This window comes from Camelus dromedarius, chromosome 31 (genome assembly GCF_036321535.1).
Source record: "Camelus dromedarius isolate mCamDro1 chromosome 31, mCamDro1.pat, whole genome shotgun sequence".
NCBI lineage: Eukaryota > Metazoa > Chordata > Mammalia > Artiodactyla > Camelidae > Camelus > Camelus dromedarius.
This window is the reverse complement of record NC_087466.1, coordinates 11,773,444-11,789,884: the sequence shown is the minus strand read 5'-3', so window position 1 is coordinate 11,789,884 and position 16,441 is coordinate 11,773,444. Positions and strand designations below refer to the sequence as shown.

Below are 16,441 nucleotides of genomic sequence, written 5' to 3'. Positions count from 1 at the left end.
TCCCCCTCTATGGGTTCGCTTAATTTGCTAGAGCAGCTCACAGAACTCAGGAAAACCCTTTACTCACTAGATTATCAGTTTATCCTAAAAGCATGTAACTCAGGAATAACCAGACGGGAGAGATGCGCAGGGCAAGGCATGTGAGGGGAGGCCTGAGGCTTTCGCGCTCTCAGGAGGCACCCTCCTTCCCAAATCTCCATGGGTTTGCCGCGCCAAAAGCTCTTGGAACCTTCTTCTCTTTAGGTTTTTATGGAGGCTTCACCACACAGGCATAATTCATTAAATCATTGGCATCTCACTTCACTCTCTAGCCCCTCCCCACTGCCCTGGAAGTTGGTGGGTGGGACAGAAAGTTCCAACCCTCTAATCACTAGGTTGGTCCTCCAGGCAATCAGCCCCCATCCTTAGGTGCTTCTGAAAGTCACCTTATTCACATAACAAAAGACACCTGTATTGCTCACATCACTGCGGAAATTCCAAAGGTTTTAGGCAAACCGGGAGGAAGACCAGATACATATTTCTTATCATAAATCAGAATATCAGTCACCTATGCCCCACCTTGCCTCACTGCGTGCTCATTCTCAATGGTGTGCAGCTCCTCTCTGAGATCTTTGTCAGAACTGTGGGAATGCAAGGACTTCTGTAGCTCAAAAGGCCAGGAGTGAATTCCAGCCTCAGGCAGGGCCGGAGCCTTTGAGAACCTCCCTCCCTCTCCCTCCAGGTCTCCAGCTTCACATCTCACTTGGATGACTTCCTTCCACACACTCACGCCTCAAGGTGGCAAAGAAGACCCTCAGAAGCTCCAAGCGGACGCCCTCCCAACTGAACCACCCCAGCCAGGAAGGTGTCCCAATTTCTCAGCCATCCTTTTGAGTCCCAGGAATGAATCTCACTGGTTTAGGTCAGTCACATGGCCACCCATGGGCCAATCACTTTAGCCAGGAGTCAGAATGCTCAGATTGGTCAGGCCTTGGTCATGCGCCCACCGTCCTGGGCCTCGGGGATGAGGGTCAGTTTCGCCCAAATTGTCTGGACACAGAGCAGAGGAGGAGCAGTTTCCAAAGGAAAAAACAGGGGCTGGGAGGGAGGCCAGACCTTGAGGCGTAAAAATTGTAGAAGCCCACGGCCTGTGTCCTGCTGGTTCACAGTGGCATAGCTGCACAGTTGAACGCCCAGATCTGGGTTGTACACACCTGCGTCTGAAGCTGCCTCCATCACTTTCCAGAACCCGGGCAAAAGGGCATCTTGTTGACCATCAGTTTCCTCATCTGTAAAGTGGGTAGAAAACTAGTATCAACTCACAGATTTATAAAGATTAGAAAAAATGTAATAAATAGAATCGGACATTTATCACAAAGAAGGTGCTAATAACACAGCTAATAATACTGGTCCTTTGAGAAATCTCAGTTCTCAATGCCCATAAATATCCCAGTTCCTGGCTTCTGGATGAGATTCTCTTGTTTTCCTCTGTCCTGTTTCTTCCTCAGTTATTTGCCACTTTGCCTTTTTTTCCTCCTTGCAAAGATTAAACACACACACACAGACATACACGAGTCCAGCCCAAATAACCCACTCACATAAAACAGAGGAGGAAGTAAAGATCTGTGGAATTCATTTAAATTTAACTATGAGCAACCAGAGACTCGTGTGGTGGAAAACATGCAAAAGGCTTGAAGGAGGAAAGAGGATATTAACACTGTAATTTTCCCAATCATATCGAGACATCTCTTTCAGCCCTAATGACAGGATGCATAGCACATTTGTCAAAAACTGCTACATCTCCAAGCAGAAACCTAATAAATTGAGTTTCTGCTCAGTGACAGGGTAGGCTGAGGTCGCTGTTGGTTTTGTTCCTTTTTTTTTTTTTTTTTTTTGCCTTTTTCTCTCCAAGGCAGTTTGTGTTACCATCTTTGTGGGTTTTCCACCTTGTTCTTCCTTCCACGTGAGTTGGACAGGACCTGAGTCTGCATGGACCAGAAAAGTCCACGGTAAAGCTTCCAGCGGCCCCACGCAGGCCAAGACTGGTTAGGCAAAGAAAGGCCGTGATTTGGTGTCCTACGTGGTCTCTGGTTGAACTGACTTTGGCCAGTGGTGGGCAAAGGGATGATGAAATCTATGGCCAACAAGTGAGAGGAGGACCAATTTCAGGGATATGTCTGGGCACTTCCTTGGGTCTTAAGAACCTAACTTGGAAGCCAGTCTACGATGATTTTCAGTCATGAGCTTGTTCCTGGAATTTCCACTGATATCAGCAGAGCCCCAACAGTGGAAGCTCAGCACCATCAGGGAGCTCTCTGCAGGATAACTTACCCACCTGCCTTCAGGTGTGGCTCTCCTTCCTGCTCTCCAGGGCAACACGAGGGCACCAGCCTCAGAGACACAAGGGACAGCCGGGCTTGGAGGTGTAACGAACACACTAAACCTCACATCCTTGGATGGATGGGGCATTCAAGAGTGGAAAATCTGAAACTGAGTCAGAGGAGCTTGGATCAATTAGATGCAAGGAAGAGACAGCTGAGGAACTGTTTAAAATATTTTCCAAGCCAGTGGCAGGAGATGAGCTTGGAGAGGGAGATGCGGGCCAGATCTGGAAGGATGTGGGTAGCACTCTGTGAGCATGTGGGGGCCCCTGAAGGGCTGAGAGCAGAACCGTGATGATCAGAGCTGCATTTCAGAGGCTCGCTCCGGCTGCGGGGTAAAGAATGGATGGGGGGAGGGGAGAGTGGAAACAGCTGTCAGAAGGCTCCTGTGGAAATCTAGAGAAGAGAGGGAGGTGGCCTGAGCCAAGACATTGGGTAGAGAATGCAGACAAGTCGACAGCTCCAAGAACTATTCAAGAAATCGGGTTAGAAAGGAAGACCGTCTTAGACAAGAAAGACAAAGGCTGTGCACTTAAAAAGTTTCACCCTAAGGAGAGTTAGTCTAAACTATTTCCCCTACCTTTTGTTCATCTAACAGAAGGGCACGTTGAAATCTTTTTTTTTTCCTTTTAAATTGTGCTCCTGGACCAACTGTGTCTCCAAGTGTCACCTGTTACCATTTTTGTGCGTAGTGCTTAAGCTAGCAGGTTCTGAAATCAGGCCGCCTGGGTGCGGTTATACTATTTAGAGTCTTCATTAGAAGCAGGTACATCTAATAGCTCTCTTTGATGATCTGCTCAGTAGGGGAGAAGAATTAAAGGGGTGAGATTCTCCATTTAGCACGCCAATGTCCTGCCCTAAATTAAAAAGGATGTGATCTTAATGCAGCCCTTGGCAGTGGAGTCAGAAAAGCAAAGCTGTGACAGAGAGATGTTGTTCTGTGCAGACAAGAGAAAAAATATTTTCAGGAACCTAAAGCTTAGGGCTAATCTTGAAGAACCACCGAATGGTCCCCTGCCCGCCAGCAAAGGGCACACTTCTTTGCCAGCATGTCCTCAAATACCACCTAATCAACAATACAAGTTGCTAAGATCGTTCCTCCCATGGATCTTCCCCAAACAGGCCGTCCTAAGGCTGAGCAGGGCAGAGATAAAGGGGTAACCATGGTGGGTAAACTCACCATCCTGTTATCAATTAAGAGCTCACCACTCAATCCAGACCCCAAATGGAAACGTTCTACACGGACATGGACTGCCCTTCATGAGTAAGGTGACTGACCATCCCAGTTTGTCTGGGACTTCCAGTGCTAAAATGGGGAGACTCCTAGGCGAACTAGGACGAGATGGTCACCCTGCACCTGAGCCCCACTTGGAGCTCATGTCACCATTTTCAACGGTGATTTCAGAAAACCATATTGACCAAAGTGGGGTCCATTTTATTGGGAAGGAAAAGAAAATCAGTTTGCTCCACTGTATGTGTTCCGCCCACTGTTTCCAATGGAAAGGAAACTGGGAGAGCCACAGTGGTGAGCGCAGGCTCTGAAATCAGACGCAATGGGTTCAAATCCTTGCTGTCCTCTGTACAATGGGAACGTTCCTAATTCATGCCTCCGAACTAAGAAAATGTGTGGAAAGAGCTGGACCCAGTGTCTGGCTTGTAATAAGTATTCGAAACCATGAGCTGTTTTTTTATTATTAGAACTTTCCATCTAACCCCACCCCAAGCCCAATCCTCTTGATGGAAAGCTACTTAGAGCTTTTAATCTCTCTCTTGGCATTTCCCATTTGACATAAGCTTTGAGGAGCTTCTGTAACTCAGCCCCCTTCCCGGGGGCCTTAACTGATAGGGTCCATTTACCAGGTTCCTCTTTGCAAATTTGTAACTGAGACGATTTGGAAAACCTTTGACTGAAGTGACCAACGTGACTGAATGTGAAAGAAAAGCCTGACCATCGTGCCTTTCCCTAAGGACAGGGTTATCTCTAAGGGAAGGGAGGTTTCTCAGCTCTGAAGATGTTTGTTAACTGAGATAATGTGTATAAAAAGCTTAACGTGGTGGTCCAAACAGTGCCACTGCCACGTAATTCTCTCTTCCTCGAACAATTGCAGTAGCCTCCTAGTTTGGCTACTGCTTCTGCCTTTTTGCCCAAGAATGTTTTCCACCCCACAGCCGGAGGGAGGGATCTTTTAAATGTAAGGCAGCTAAAAGCTAGAAACTGCCCTGGTTATCCATCAACAGGAGAAAGGATACACTGTGGTATATCCCTGCAAAGAAATACTACCCCACAATTAAAAAAAAAAATGTACTGGTCCAAGTTACAGCATGGGTCTCAAACATACTACGCCGAGTGAAAGAACCCTCACACAAAACTATACCCTGCACAATTCCATTTATATAAAGTTCTGGATCAGGCAAAACGAACATATGGTGAGAAAAATCAGAACAGAAGTCCCAGGGGGCAGGGAAGGAGGGAGGGGTGCAGTGATAACGGTCTCTATCTTGATAGGGGTGTGGGCTGCACAAGTATGTCAGAAATTGTCAAAATTCGAAGAATGATACACTTAAGATTTGTGAATGTGACTGTATGTAAATTTCCCCTCTAAAAACAAATATTGAACTCTGGTCAGTGATATGCATGCCAAGGGGTGGGGATGGGATAATCTCACATCTGCAGCTTACTTCTGAAATGCAACAGAACAGTAAGATGCAGTGATAAGTTGGAGAGAGGGAGGAATAAATTGAGTAGATGGGTGATGAAGCGGAACGTGGTGTGGAATCCACTCGGTGGGCATGTAGAGGCTCTCTCTATAACTTCTCCACTTTTCTATATGCTTGAAGTTTTTCATAATAAAAAAATGGAGGAAGGGGTGCGGAGGGAGAGTAGAAAGGGAGATAGGTCACTCCTTTGTGAAACAGCTTCCCCTTTTATTCAGATGCAAAGCCAAAGCATTTGGGCTCCTCCCCACTCCCAACTCTCTAGTTTCATCCCCTGCCACCTTCTAAACCACATCCTTTTCAATGGTGATGGAAGCCTCCCAGCTCGCTTTACTTCCAGCCGTGGTGGCCCCCTTGGTTGTCCGCAAACATAACAACCATGTTCTGGTCTCAAAGCCTTTACACTTCTGTTCCTTCTGCCTGGAACACTGTTCCCCCGGATTTCACAAGCTCGATTCCCTGACTTCTTCGGTCTCTGCCCCGACACCACCTCCTGAACTTCCTTCCTCCCATCACTGTCCGGCCCTTTGCCTGCTTTAGGTGTCCTGGTTTTTCTCACCTGCAGCTACGATACTCATTTGTTTACTGTCCATCTCCCCTCCCAGCGGCAGAGGCACTTTGCCTTGTTCCTTGTGGTGCGTCCGCACCTGGAAGACCGCAGCTCTCAACCGAAACTTGTTCAATGAACACGTCTATGAACAAGCGAGATGCTGACACTAACAACGGTCATCTGAACTGGGTCCTTGGTCAGCGCTGGCTCTGTGCTAAACCACGGACTTCCACGGTCTCAAATAGCCTAGTGCTATTTTTATAACTGAGAAAAATCGGAGTTTAGAAGATTAATTTATCCTAAGACAGGGGTCAGGGCTGGGAAAGTCCAACCCAGTTCTTTGGTTTCAAAGCCCAGAATCTTTCTGCCTTGCCACCAGGCAGGGAGGGCCTAGAGGAGGGAGTGGAATGGGAGAGAAGGTGTCAGCATGTCACCAGGGCTGCCCTAACTGCAGATATAAAGACCCAGCTGCCCACACATCCAGGGACATCAGACTCTCCATCATCAAACTTTCAATGACACCTGGTGCCCTTAGTCCCCGGTCTACCAGGGTCAGCTGGGCTGACCAGCATTATTCCTGGGCTTCCAATTTGATCAGCTCTTCTACATCATGGTCTGTGTTAAAAAGCTGCCCTCAGGAAACCCTCCTACACTGTTGGTGGGAATGTCATTTGGTGCAGCCATTATGGAAAACAGTATGGAGGTTCCTTGAAAAACTAAAAACAGACTTACTCTATGATCCAGCAGTCCCACTCCTGGGCATATATCCAGAGGAAGCTCTAATCTGAAAAGATACATGCACCCCAGTGTTCATAGCAGCACTATATACAATAGCCAAGACATGGAAGCAACCTACATGTCCATCAACAGATGACTGGATAAAGAAGTTGTGGTGCATATATATACAATGGAATACTACCCAGCCATAAAAAAGAATAAAACAATGCCATCTGCAGCAACATGGATGGACCTGCAGATCGTCATTCTAAGTGAAGTAAGCCAGAAAGACAAATACCATATGATATCACTCATATGTGGAATCTTTAAAAAAATGACACAAATGAACTTATTTATAAAACAGAAACAGACTCACAGACATAAAAAACAAACTTATGGTTACCAGGGGGTAAAGGGGATGGGAAGGGTTAAATTGGGAGCTCAAGATTTGCAGGTACTAACTACTATATATAAAATAAATAAACAAGTTTCTTCTGTATAGCACAGGGAACTATATTCAATATCTTGCAGTAACATATAATGAAAAAGAATATGAAAAGGAACATATATATATACATATGGATGACTGAAACATTGTGCTGTACACCAGAAATTAACACAACATTGTAAACTGACTATGCTTCAACTTAAAAATAAAACAATAATTTTTTTAACTGCCTTTCAGTAGCAAAGATGACCTTAACCCCCACATCCAACATCTTTCTTCTGTGTTTCCTCTTATATACAGGCTCTATCTATTGACCTAACACAGAGCGATTTTTTTTCTGCATGCTGAAAAATATTAGTTCTCTCCATGATTAACTAGTCTATATCTGATCATCAAGTTTAACATATAGGGGAAAAAATGTCAAGGATGTTTGCAATTATTCATATATGATCAGTCAGTGGCTGGGCATTCAGGAAGTGAGAGGCACATCGCTTGTTGCTACACGTGTATACTGAGCACCTATTATGTGCCAGGCATGTTATCAGACCCTAGGGGATGAGGAAGGTGGGGAATGAGGATGTCTCCTGCAGCGCTCAGTCAGTTACTGTGTGACCTTGGCCAAGTTACTCAAGCACTCTGAACCTCAGCTGCCCCACCTGAAAAGTAGAGATAACTGTACCTTCTTGAAAATGCTGTTATTGTAAGAAACACAGGAGACAAGGTGTAAAACAGGGTCAAACACAGGGGCCACAACACAAGAGCCCAGGAAAAACATGCTAGTTTTGTGCCCACATCTCCCTCCCCTGCTCCCTCCCACTTCAAAGAGACCCTGAGACATACTTGGGGAAATCTGATGTCCGGGCAGACCTGGTTAAGTGCTCTGAGTGAGGAACTGACCACAGACTAGTATTTAATTCAAAGGATACTCACAAAGGAGGTACTTCTGTCCCCACATTACAGATAGGAAAACTAACGTTCAGAGAGCAGAAGTAACTTGGCCAAGATCATGCAGTTTTTAAGTTTTAGACGCCTCCTAGTTCTTGCCTCGTTCATCTCACGGTAGAGAGAGATGGATTCCAACAAGCTGCGGAAATCCAAGAAGGCTGCCTGAAGGAGACGGCCATTTCAGAGTCTATCTTCACAGCATGAGTATGTTTCTCTCTACTACCAAACTCGGAATTCCTCTGGGAGTCTGCATCCTGGATTCCATAACCCAGAGTTTTGCCACTTTCGTTCCAGTTTTGGCTTTAGCCCAAGTGGGCATCAGCACAAAGTCTCCTCCTCTGAACACAAGTCAAACATTCAGATTCCCAGAGACCTCCGCCTGACACCACCCACCTCCTTCCCCATGGTCCCCACTTCTAAAGAGATTTGAGAAAGCCGCTGCCCTCTTGGAGAACTCCTCCCCACTGGCTGGTTGTATCCGACCTACTTTTTGTCATTTGGTGATAGGGTTCTTTAAAAAATGGGGGGGAAGAGGGGGAAATCCAGCAAATACTAAGACAGCATCCTCAGGTTGGAGGACCCACCCGGCTACAATTTAAAATACACATGTTCTGATTAATTACAATTACCTGTTTGTTTTCTCTTCCTTCCACATCCCCTAGCTATGTATACAGTGAGAAGGATAGGGCTGGGCCTGTCAGGGTATTTTGTTTTTTTTTTTTTTTTGGTTTTTTTTTTTTTCCCTCCGCTGTGTTTATCCACCCAAGAAAGTATTTTAAGTACTTTGTTTCCATTATGCTATTCTGAGCCCATTACTTGGTGGGGTGATTAAAGATTGCTTTTGGCAAGAGAAGAGAAAGCAAAGTGTTTGTTACTTCCATGACAGCTAGCCTTTCCCAGGCGGTCTTCAAAGGGGAAAACATAAACACATGGCATTCAGAATACATATTGGCTTCATACTGGGAGCCACAGAGAACGCCTGGCCCTTCACCTTTGCCTGGAATCCGAGCAGCTGGGTCAGGAGTCACGAAAAGGGCTCTGGCTAGGCCATCTTGGAGGCGACCAACTTCTCTGGGGTCTTCTGTCTTCCTGCTCACCTGTGTGGTCCTTCATCCTTTCCCGTTGGCTGGGGTCATCTTGGTTACTTCTCCACCCTTCCACTCATATTTGGATCTAGCCACGGACAAGACAGATGAGTTCTCCACTTACACGGGGCTTAAAGTTCTGGCGTGGTCCACAGACCTTAATCACAGAATCCCACAGGTATGTTTCCGAGAGGTGGTAAGTTTCACGATGGGGGAGTCCAGAGCATGTAATGGGCATGGGACTAGGAATCTGAAATTTTCCTGGGGTCCAGGAAGACTTCCTTGCATGTGCAAATCTGAAAGATACGCAGGAGTTGGGAGGGAAGGGGTCTTTTCAGCAAAGGCAGTGAGGAGAGAACACAGCCTTTTCAGAGAAGGAAAAGAAGGCAAGGTGGCTGGAATCCAGAGGACAAGGGCAAGGTGATGTAAACAGGTCAGAGAGGTCTTGGGAGCCCCGCCCCCCGAGTATCACCATGTAGCAGGTGCTAAATACCAGGCAGTGAAACTAGAAATAGAAGGAGGAAGTGTCACAGGTGAATAGAAGGAGCCAATCCCTGCTTTCTTATCTTAATAGCTGGGAGGCCCTTGGGCAAGATATTTTATGTGGTAAGCCTCCATTTCCTCATCTGTCAAATGGGTATCATTAACCCTACTTCACAGGACCAACAGTACCTAGTTGGAACTTATCTTTAATGAGCTGCACTTTCCTTGTTTCACTTAGTATCTCAGGGGGGATGTGCACAAAGTTAAAAAAAAACCTCCTTACCCATCTCTGATTGACTGCTCACTTGAATGAAGGCCCAAGACCTGCTGGCCAGGGGACCTCACTCATCCTCCATCCCTCCAGTCAGATGGCATCTCTTTGAAGTCAGCAGCTGATCTCTCCCCAGCATCTTGGGGACCTTCGTATCTCCCTGGCCTATCTCCTAAACTGTTGTGACAAGCCGATGAGATAAAGGGTGGGTGAGGTCTTTAGAGGATTCCTGTTCCCCTCCCTGGGCTGGGGAGGAAATCTGCTTTGGCCTAGATAGGGTTACAAGCTGCACGAAAGCATTTTCCCTGAACTCACACCCTTAAGTCAAGGGCCTCTCGAATTCAAAATGGCACCGGCAGGTTCAGGCTTGTCCAGAGCGCTTAAAAAGTCTAGGAATCTCTCTCTTCTGGAGCCAAGTGGGCAGCTTCAGAAACTCTGACTGCTTGGGCAAAGTGAAAGCAAAGGCTGGGGCAGCCCACGTGCTTCCTCTGCTCCACGACCTCCTGAGTGTTGGCTCCACGCTGGGTGCTTTTCTATGCACCCCTCGTCATTTCATCATCTCCACCATCCCATGGGAGAGGCATGAGCCTGTCCACGGCGACAGAGTCAATCAACTGGGAAGTTTAGTGGCTTGCCCGGAGCCTCAGTTATGAGATGGAAAAAACAGAACTCCTGATTCTGAATACACCCAGTTCTTTAGCCTTCAATGGTGTCTTGATGGTGGTCCTCCCTCCAACCAAAAATTAGATTATATGGGACCCAAGGAGGAACTGGAAGGATGCTCAGGTGGGTGGGGGCCTCCAGGTCGGGGTGGAGGTGGGGTCTCTGCTTTGAATGTTGAATTTGGATTTCCAGGGAGACTCCCGGCGACCAAGAGATCACTGACATCCTCCATCGTTTTGGTCCTTTTCCAATCCCGACCCCTCTGCTGGCCTCACTACAGTTCTCGAAGGTACGATCACAATCATGGTCATCATCACTGCCCCATTTACTAAGCACTTTCTAACTGCTAGAGGCTAAGCCAAGCCATATATACTTCACAGATGAGGAAAAAGTCAGGCTCAGAGGAGGAGAAGTTCACCCAAGGTCACAGCTAGTAAGTGGCAAAGTCAAGTCTGAAACTGGGTCTGGCTGACCCCCAAGCTCTCAACCATCCACACAGCGCCCACTCTTCTGCCTTCACCCTTGGACAAAGGTAAAAAAACGGCACCAAAATCCAGTGAAATCTTTATAGGTATGTATATGTATAACTGAATTGCTTTGCTGTACTCCTAAAACTAACATTGTAAATGGACCACACTTCAATAAAAAATAAGCATTATATATATAAAAAAAACTCCAGTGAAACCCTGTCCTGACTAAACCTGAAGCCCAAACCTGGCTTGCACGTCTCTCTCGCAAGCTCCACCCCCAGGCCTCAGTTTCCCCACCTGTGCAATAATAGGGAGCTGAGTTAGGTGAGCCCCTAGGTTGTACTCAAGTCCTGACAACGGCAGTTCAGCCCAGATGCAGCATCCCCTATGCCTTCCACCCCATCCCAGTCCTGAATCCTCCTGAGAACCTGTCTTCATAGGGAAGATAAGTGAGGGCTTCAAACTCGCCCTGTTCCTCTCGCTGACTTCCAAGGAGGTGGGGAAGATGCCTTAAGTCCGAGCTGGGCTCCTTCGGGCCCCACAGCCACATTCCCTGGGCTTCCCCTCAGGCTACTCCCATTCTGGGAGCTTAACTGGGCCTTTCTCATGCCTGGAATTCTCCCTGAGAGTCTAGCTCCTGAGGCTGGAAACAGAGCCCTGCCCTCCGGGAATTTAGCCCCATCTTGACTGTAAGCTTTGAGAAGAGGCAGACACAAGTCTTTAGAGCCAGAGAGAGCTGGATTCACATCCCCGTGCTGCCGTGAACTAGCTGGACTGTCTTCGTCCGTGTGGGAGACACTTAGGGACTCGGTGTTTATGAAGTTCCTACTGTGTGTTAGGAACTGTGCTACAGGGCACAGTGCTGACTAGAGAAACAAGATCCCTGCCACCTTGAAACTTGCCTTCTAGTCGGAAGAGTGGGGAGAGGGGAGGTAAATAGTGAACAACTACATGTGAGATTTTCAAAGGTAATTAAAACAAGGTAAAAGGATAGGAAATGGTGGGGGACCACTTTCAATGTGCAGTAAAGGTCTTCCTAAGGAGAGGACACTTGAGGGGAGACTTGATCACAGAGATTGTAGTATAAAGGGCCAAGGAAAGAGCATGCAGGCAGAGGGAGCAGTGAGGACCCTGCTGTGCTTCAAGGTCAGAATTAAGGTTGATGTGGCAGAAGGGGAGTGAACTCAGGGGAAAGGAATTCAAGGCAAGGTTGGAGGATGCCAGGTGCCAGGTCACAGAAGGCTCTGCAGGTCAGAGAACAGTCTGAATTTTATTTCAGGGCTGTGGGGAGCCACTGGAGAAGTTTTCCCCCCACTCTTTTACAAAAGAAACTGTTGGAAGAATTTGTCACTCTCCCGAAGCGGCTTACCATTCTGCGTTCCCACTGGGCATTCCGGTTGCTCCACATCTTTGTCAACACTTGGCATGGTGACTCTTTTTCATTTCAGCCAGTGTTCAGTGTGTAATATCTTGTTATTATTTTCATTTTTATTTTCCTGATGGCTGATGGTGTCGAGTACTTTTTTATGTGCTTTTCAACTGTTCACATACCTCCTTTGTTTTTGCCCATTTTTAAATTGGGTCATTTGTCTTCTTACTAGTGAGTCATAGGACTTCTTTTAATATTCTGGATACATATCCTTTGTCAGATTAATGATTTACAGATATCTTCCCCCAGACTACGGTTTGCCTTTTCATTTTCTCAACAGGGTCTTTCAAAGAGCAGAAGTTTCACATCTTAATAAAGTCCAATTTATCACTGACTTTTATTTTATGGTTTATGCTTTTTACGTCCTAACTAAGAAATCTTTGCCTAGTCCAACATCACAAAGATTTCCTAGTGTGCTCTCTTCTGTCTTCTACAGTTTCAGCTCTTAGGTTTAGTTTTATCTTATATTGTTTACATTAGGTTAAAAAGTTAAACATACACTTGCCATACATCTCAGCAATTCAACACTTAGATACCCACCTAAGGAAAAGAATTATACGTCCACAAAAAGACTTACACGCAAATGTTCATTTCAGCGTGTTATTCACAACAGGCCAAAACTGCCAACGACTCAAATGCCCATCGACAGGTGAATGGATATACTGTTGGACACCCAGGTAATGGAATCCTACCCACCTGCAAAAAGGAGCCAACCAAACGAACCACTGATCCATGCAACAACACAATGGATCTGCAAAACACGACCTGAGCAAAAGAAACCAGACCAAAAAAAAAAAAAAAGGAGTCCACAGTGGATGATGTAATTAATATAAAACTCTAGAAATGATCAAGTTTATCTACAGTGACAGAAAGCAGATCAACAGTCACCCAGGGCCAGAGCCTGTGGGTGGAGGAGGGCAGCTGACTTGGAAGGGGCAGGAGGGAACTTCGGAGGTGAAGAAGAATGTTCTGTATCTCGACTGTGGTGGTGGTTACGTGGATGTGTGCACTTATCAAAACACACTGAACTGTACACTTGAAGTGGGTGCCTTTTATTTTGTGTAAATTATACATCAATAAAGTGGGATGTTAAAAAATAAAGTAAGAGCAAAACAGATGCTGATGGAGAAGATGTCCAGAGAGTCTAGGCCCAAGTGTGCAAGGGCCCGGACTGGCAAACATACCTCCACTGTCCTCTCCCATGTCCCCGGCAAACATTACTAATGGATCACAATACTCTTTCTCACTGATCTCAGGCTCAACACAGGGCTCCTCCAGCCAGTCTCCACCAATCAATCCAAGCCAACACCTGACCTGTAGTCTAAACACATGTGATCTGTGGCCCTACGTCCCCTTTTAGTAGGCAAGGAGAATGGGGCTAGAGAGGGAACTGGTTTCCCAATACCACATGCAAGTTCACGTGAGAGCAGGGACAGGAGCTCTCCTCCCCCAGCTTAGCACTGTTCTCCCAACCCCTCCTGGCCTCTGGAGATGAGCCCCTCATGCTGTGCGGTCGGCCCACTCTCAGGATGTCTGGAGAAAAGTACACTTGTGAAATGAGACCAGGTGACTCATGGAAGGCTCTGAAGACAATAACAACTTAGGATGGCCCAGGGGACTGTCTTTCCTTTTTAAAAGTTGTTCAGAGACAACTCCAGCCTTCATCTCTTTCCTGTGAGTCTAGCCAACTACCTGCATGCCACGTGTTCCCCACCACCACAGAAATTCAGTACCCAGGAACGTGGGCTGCAGACCCTCTAAGGATGAGCAGAATTTCCAAACTGAAAAGTGGAAGACCCTCCAAGACACACGTCAAAGTGCAACACCCCACTTTCTCCTTTTTCAAAAAGTACTTTTAAAAAAATTTTTTGCAATAATTGTAGATTGACAGGCAAGTTGCAAAGATGGTACCAGAGTCCCCGTTGACTCAGGGGGATGGTTTCCCCTAATGTTACTATCTTGCCTTACCATGGGATGTTCCTCGAAATGAAGAAACCAACATGGGGACATTATCATTCACTGAACTCCAGATCTAATTCAGGTTTCACTCATTTTTCTGTTCCAGGACCCAGTCCAGGAGGCCCCGTTGCTTTGAGCGTTTTCCCTTTTTGATAAATCCCCTCCCTGGCTTTCTCTCTTTCTGATGCCAGCGAACTCCCCCTGGCACCCAGAAACGGATGTCTGCTTACTGTTTCACTCTGCTCTGACTCATTGTACGGATTAGGGTTTGGGGGGAAAGCGCGTCTGATTATTTCTAATATTGTAAATGACCCTTCTTCAGCACATTCATTTTTCCTCTGTTTTGAAGTCTAGTTCACATCATCAAAATGGCCACTGGCACTTCCTGAAAAACTTGGCAGAGCATTTTACAGTATTTCTAAAAATAAAAAAAAAAGTTCTGCTTTTTTTTTTCCGGCCCCCCCTACCCCCAACCTCAAACTTCGTTTGTTCTTTTATGACTAAGGATATTTATCTCCTGCCTGCTTTGGAAGTTTATGGGCAGCTTTTCCTTTGAATTCCAGGCCAAGGTCAGTAGCCTTTCAGTTGTGATGTCACAGTGCGTTGCCTTGGTTACCGCTGTGACATCATCGGACAAACCTGGGGGCCCGATGGGGTGGCGGAGGAGAGAGGGTCTTTGAAACAAACTCTTTCATCTGCAGCTCGTGAGGAAACTGCCCCCGGCTTTTGGAAAAAGCTTTGAGATATTGTCAGACGTTAAAGGGAACAGTTAATAAGATGATTTACTAACCCCCCTCAACAAAATGCCGCAGACCCCGAAAAGTCAGGCCACAATCAAAGGCTGCAGACTTCTGAAGGGGAAAAAGCTAAAGGAATAAATGCATTCCTAGAAGCCAGAACCCTGTATTTGTAAAAAGACCATCAGTTAGCCACAAGAACACACACACACACACGCGTGCACACATACGTGCACCCATGCACATACGCACATACAAACTATCAACGAAATTGCCTCGAGACGGAATGCATTTCATGAGGTGTCTCTTGGTCTTTAATCTAATCTAATCTGTCTCTCCCTCAGCATAAAAGCGAAAGCAAAGAAAGGAATTACAAGCCAGGAATGCTGGGCTTAAAAGGCTTTTTAATAAAAGGAGAAAAGAAAAAGAACAAAAGCAGAGTGAACGCTCAGCAGACAGTTTCCATGCCATTAAAACAGCATCTTAAAAAATGTTCATCTTTTTTTTTCCCTTAGGGTCAGGGGAAGGGGGGAAGAATGTGTTTTTATTGTGAACATGTGTCAAGAGGACGCCGTCGCATAAACTCGGGACCCACAATAAGCATATTTGTGTAGTAATTAATGTGAGATCAGAGACGCACATTTTGCCAAAAGGCCATTGTCAGCATGGGACGTATTATGTGGGTCAATAATCGAGTTTTCCAAGTGCGTGTACACCCCGCTCGGTGTAATTAAACACTGTGTCATCTAACGACAAAGCAAGAGTGATTCTCCAGTGGGATTATACCTAAAACACAGTTTTTCTTCTTGGCAAATGTTTTAAGGAAATTCTGCGCAGGAGGAATGTCAAGACATCTGTAATTAGATCTTGGGGAAAAGGGTGGAAGGCTGGAGGCCAGTTTTTATTTTGTCTCTCCAAGAAACCCCATGTAATTCCTAGCTGTCGAGGGCCTTATCCATGAGTCCTTGAGTCGTCTGTCTTTGCCTGCACTGTCTCCTAGGATGCCAAGTACCCCTCGGAAAGCTTACTGCGGCAGCTGTGAAGGTACAAACTGTGACGGCTCCAAAAGGTCTTGGGCCAGGACCGGTGAGATTCTGTTTCTGAGGGTTTCTGCTTTGTTATGGGCCTGGAGGTCTTATGAAGAAAGCAGGATGGAGTGTGTTTTGGGTGGGCCCCCAGGCTGCGATTTGAAAGATATTTGTAGGGACAGGAAAATGAGCAAGAAGAACCCATTCATTTAAAATTTCACAGGGAGGTGCATGCGTCCTGGGGTGGGGCTGCATACCCTCATCCTGGTCTGATGGTGGACATGGGTCTGCGTCTGTCTCCAGTTTTATATGTTGCATTTGAACATGCTTCCACATGCCTGTGGGTCTTAGGCACATGTTGCAAGCATGTGATGCCTCTCTGTGCATGAGATGGGAGGCTGGGAGTGGGGGAGGTCGCTGAGTCTGTTGCAATGTGTCTCTCAGTGGCTCCTATGTGTCGCCACACGCATGGGGTCCTCTATACCCGCGACATGTTCTGCATTCATTATCCATCACACCCCTCTTTTCCAGCCAACCCACTATCTGCAGGCCTCTCAGCTCTTTATCACCCAAATATGATC

General features: G+C 46.4%; 1 long non-coding RNA gene across 1 annotated transcript in view; it reads right to left on the bottom strand.

The window, feature by feature from the left end:
• Positions 1-16,441, bottom strand: part of LOC116150009 (uncharacterized) — a 485,742-nt gene that overhangs the window by 404,700 nt on the left and 64,601 nt on the right. The window contains exon 3 of the long non-coding RNA XR_004133645.2: positions 1,194-1,268. This is a non-coding gene — a long non-coding RNA (uncharacterized LOC116150009). The remainder of the gene's footprint in view (positions 1-1,193; positions 1,269-16,441) is intronic.